Source organism: Artibeus jamaicensis, unplaced genomic scaffold, assembly GCF_021234435.1.
Source record: "Artibeus jamaicensis isolate MK-2021 breed Jamaican fruit bat unplaced genomic scaffold, CSHL_Jam_final contig_1346, whole genome shotgun sequence".
Classification (NCBI taxonomy): domain Eukaryota; kingdom Metazoa; phylum Chordata; class Mammalia; order Chiroptera; family Phyllostomidae; genus Artibeus; species Artibeus jamaicensis.
This window is the reverse complement of record NW_026521265.1, coordinates 239,211-244,517: the sequence shown is the minus strand read 5'-3', so window position 1 is coordinate 244,517 and position 5,307 is coordinate 239,211.

Sequence of the window (5,307 nt, the reverse complement as noted above, 5' to 3'; positions counted from 1 at the left end):
AAGCTCTTCCAGGCAGCCTCATTATCCAAATTTGCTGTTCTAATTCGTCTCAAGGGACATCAACAGAAGAGAGATCACAGCTCCACAAGAAACAACAAAGCAGACACTGAGGCCAAAAGACAAGCACAGAATACCCAACCACTTACTCAGCCGTTGATAAGGCCCCTCTAAAGCACCACCATACACCAAAGAGAAACATCTAAATATCCCTAAACTGGGAGGAGTGACCTCTTCCAATGGGTAGTATGCTCTCAACAAGAAAATAATTGTACCACAACAACATGCCACCCAAATCCTTACTGACTTTATTTATGGGGCCTTACAGATGGGCCTTAGATATCGTGACAGCTGAGGTGGGAGGCACCTATGCTATGTATGCTTCATGAGACCTGCTGCTTCTATATCGCAATAACAGGTATAGTCGAGGAAGATTTAGACATACTGAAGAAAAACAATGACATAATATAAAGAGACAAGGAAGGGGCCTACATTAGTGGAAGCTGGCTCTCAACTCTGCCTTCTTACTTCTCCCCATCACTCAAGACACTACTATTGCCCCTAATGACCCCTTTCCTCATTTTATTATTTCTCTTAGTAGGACCCCATTTAATTAAGTTGTTAATCAGTTTCATAAGAACGGTTGACGGCATCTGCGGCAGAAACCACAAAGGCCATTTTGCTACTAAGAGGGTGCCATCCTCTCCACCATAATCCCTGAGATTTTATAAACTCAGGGCCAGAAGAGGAAGTTCCCTTGCCCTGAGCTTATAAAATCTACACACACTGCCCCCTTCCCCCCCCAACTCTACCAGCAGGAAGCAGACAAAAGACTTTTGATGTCCACATTCTGTTCACCTCTACTTCTCTTTTGTTTATTAAAGAAAAAGTCAGGAATGACAGTCTGGTATGATCATGTATAAAGGCACCCAAGCTAGCAAAACAAGGTATCAGAACAAACAGACCAGTGCAGGACAGCACCCAAGTAATTGGTCAGGAGAGGATAGTCCCAGGAACTAGAGAGCCACAGGATAGAAACACCTAATAAGAGAATGAGGAAAGTAGCACAGTCCCAAAGTAATCAATTACAAGACTACATCCTCAAAGTGTGGGTGTTTTTTCTTTGAAAACCCTGCATAGAACCACCTGGATGGGAACTGGTCACAGCTCAACTACTTTCCCTCTCTCGCTCCTGAGAAAAATCTCTTTTAATTAAACCCTTGTTTTGCTCTTAGTTTGTTTTTCAATGGTTCTCATCTCACAGACCCCCAAATCAGATTTACAGTGAGCTGTTTTGCCATCATCTGAAAGCTAGCTGTAGGAAATATTATAATGAAACAGTACAAAGGATGCTACATAGGCTGGTTAAGAGAGGTTGAGATATGGAAGGAGAAATCCACGCCATTCAGATGCTATGTCAGTTGACAAGCCAAACAGACATTGCTGCAAAGAGGAGGAGTCAAACCCATGCAGTAATTCCCCAACGCTCAGCAACAGATAAGAAGAGGAATCCGGGAGTCATCTGGTGGTGGGAATTTATGGAAGTTCACCTGTGTAAGAGACCCAGGTGCACCCTCCTGGTTATAGCACTTCTAGTTTTACAGCACCAGCCTTGAGAGTTCAGTATGGACTCTTGACAGTTGTAAAGACCATGCTGCTGCACTTAAGTCTGTACAAAGGTCTGCTGGCTACACCCAGCAGTGACTTTAAGGGAGCTTCTATTTTTCTGGAAAGGCTTTAAGCAGAGTGTTACTGACTTAAAGAAATGGCTTGGGAAAGACAGCTTATCTCCCATCTTGATCATATAGTCAGCACCCCTCCCCCATCCTGCTGATGTGCTTCATTGATGAATTACAGTCACAGAGGAGCTGTGTAAGGTAGAGACTTTAAGCCTATCCTTAATTTGGTGTTAAACCACAACCAGGCTGAAACTTCTGGCTCTGCCTTGCTAAGACCAGCCATGCAGAGACAGAATGATTTTTGTGCAATCATTCGAGCATGATTTCGCTCCCTTTTTATAAGGATACTAAAACTCATCCAGTTAAACTTATTTCAATTTTTGCCAATCTTGGCCACATATAAAACTTCTTTCAAAAATGTATTTTATATATTTTTAATTGAGCCCACCACACTCTACCTTTTTTGCATATGGATGTTATTATTTCTAGTGGCTTTAATCACATATGAGTATATTTTGAAAACTTTAAAATTCTAATGAAAACTACAGTAAGTAAGCAATGTGAACTGTGTTACACAATTATTTTCCCAGATTGACAAGTTCTTAAATACAGTTAATATTTTCTAGAGATACATGCTTCCTCCTTCTATACGTTTGTAGTGCTGCACAAAACATGTTTGGTGTGGATCCAAATGCCTTTAAAGCAAAACCCTCAAGAGTTGGTAAACCTATGTGCAATAACTAATACTATTTTATCTTATTTGGAAACACTCTAGAAATATAATAAATTCTCATTATTTAACTTATCAAATATTCTAAATGTTCAAGTTAACTCCTAAAAGGTTTCAAAGCAATTTTAAGTACACATACCATAATTTATAATCAGTGCTTAAAAATTACCTTAAAACTTTTCCTCCTACTTACTTCTATTTCATTTATTCTTAACAATTATGTGTAAATGACCCATAAAAACTTCATGAGACATTATTAGACAGAGTCAGCCATCATACTAAACTACTATTCTGGCTGAAAAGAAATCAGATTACCTAATTTGGCTAATAAGTCCAGATAGCATAAAAGTTGTTTTTGTTTTTTTTAACGTCGATAACTCTTAGACATGCTGTTTTAACTTAACCAACAAACACATTAGTTTATATTTACTCAAGCTTAATCCTAGATCACGTATCTTAAAAAACACTTAGGTTATTTTCCATGATTAAAAAAAATTATATAATCACTTTGTCAATGAAATTTACTTTGAATATTAAAAAAACTGTAAAAGATATATTTTTAGACAGAGGGAAGGGGGGAAACATAGTGCGGTTGCCTCTTGCGCGCCACCTACTGGGGAACTGGCCACAACCCAGGCATTTGCCCTGACTGGGAATGTAACCTGCAGTTTGTCCTGGTTCACAAGCCAGTACTCAATGCAGCGAGCCACACCAGCCAGAGCTAAATTTACTTTGGAAATTCTATTTTAAGGTATAAAACACTAAACATCTACAGCATACATCTGTAGACAGACACAACAAGCAGAGATCTTATATTGTAGTTTTAAGACAGGATACAAATACATCATGTAAAATTTACTAGTTATAAAAGTACAATTTAAAACGTTTCTGGGCTCAAATTTGTTGAAGGTTTTTAAACTAACATGTAAAAAAACCAATTTCTCAATAAACTTAAAGCACACAAATAATCAACACTTGTTTTTGACTAGTAATCTCATATGAATTGTGGGATAGTTTAAAATTTTTTGTAAAAAGAGAAAAAAATCAAATCCAGGATGGCAACAATGTGGGCTGGAGGGTATACTATATAGCTCCTCTCACTGCCAAAGAGGAATTACAACTAAATTATAGAAAAAATAGTACTGAATAACTAACTGAAAACTTGCTGAAGTGCTCTTCTAAGCACAGATTTGGAGAAGAAGCCACTTCAAGACTAGGAAGGATGAGGTATGAAAAGGCCCCCACTCTCAAGGTATTGCAGAAGGATAGCTCAGCTGAAAAGAATCCTGAGGAAGAAGTCATGCAGGGCGAAGACCATGGTGCAGGTGGTAGGTAGGGTTGCCGGCGCCGAAGCTGAGGGCAGTCCGGGTGACATGGGCAGCTCAGATAGCCCTGGAGGCCACCAGGACCCCAGAATGAGAGGCATGAGGGAGACCGTGGCCTCACCCTCCAGAGTTCCGCCAGTCCTGTGGGCACTCCGCAGTCCCGGCCTGGTCAGAGATGCCTCGCTGGGGCGTGGTGGGCCTGCCCGCTCCGCAGCTGAACCGCCAGGACGAACACTGCTCCACCTTACTTACCCTCACGGTGCCTCTACCATCAGCCGTTCAGGCGGAGATAGCTCGCCAGTTCCTAGTCACCCGTATCCAGCCCCACCCAGGGGCAGTTTTCAGGGAGCTCGTAGTGTCTGCAAATTTTGTAAAGATCCGAGTGACTGCTGAAGATCCCGGCCTACTCCAAATTGCTGTGAACTCGTCTCTACCAGCTTTGTGTCTTCATTGGTTCCATGCCTAACATTTTGCATCCAGTGTTTTACTTTTTACCCTAGGCTGGAAAACAGGGGCTAAAAGTAACCTGGGGTCCCTCCCTAGGCAATGTGCCTCTCGCTGGCGCATTGATTCCTGCAGCAGTTGCCCCTTTATTGTGGGGGCCTAATAGTTTCCTTATACTGACCCTTCGGCACTCCCCACTCTACTGTTTCCCTCTTAATGGAGGATGAGTTCTTAATTGCCTGTTACAGCAGAAAATAAAAACGAAAGTGTTAAAAAAAATTATCCTGAGGAAGCGGGGTCTCAAACCTTGCCAGGCTCTAATCCCCACACTGGATTTCCCATTCCAGAGTAACAGAGCCAGGTTGAGGCCCATATATAATAACATGTGGCTCTGAAAAGCAGCAAAGTCTGCCTGCCAGACATATGCATCCCCCTTAAAGGGCTAAAACTTCATTCAAATCCATACACTCTTGGCTCTGGGAGAGCAATGATACAGGTAAATACAGTCAGGTGAGGAGAGATGAATTTGTGGCCCCGAAATGAAAGTTGAAGGACAAGGACCACGATTGCTGTGCTGATAACCTCTCTTGACACCATAGATACCATCTTTCTTGACTAGAACATTCCCCTCATTAAATCAGCCTGGGGGAAAGCCACAGCCCCACTTTCTGCACTGTCACATCACCACCCCCATGGAACTCACCTCTTGCTGAGGTGTCAGCTGCCCGAGCTGGGCTGTAAAAGTCTGGGCAGACTCAAAGGTCAATGAACAGTGGCTATAAACCCACTCCCAAGCAAATGACCAGCATCAGCATGCCCACACATGAAATCTGACAGCCTTACCCTCCTGACTCAGCGCTTGGGGACCCCAGCAGAATCTGAGGAAGGGCCCATTTTTCCATAGTCTGCCCTACCGGTAGAGCCCTTCCTTCCTTTGGTGAATGATTTTTGTTGTTAATCTTCACCAAAAGATGTGTTTATTGATTTTCAGAGAGAAAAGGGGGTGGGGAGAGCAAAGGAGACAGAAAGAGGAAGATCAACTCATTGCTTCTCATATGCACCTCCAACCACGGACTGAACATGTAACCCAGGCATGTAACCTGACTGGTGTATGGGATGACACTCCAACTAA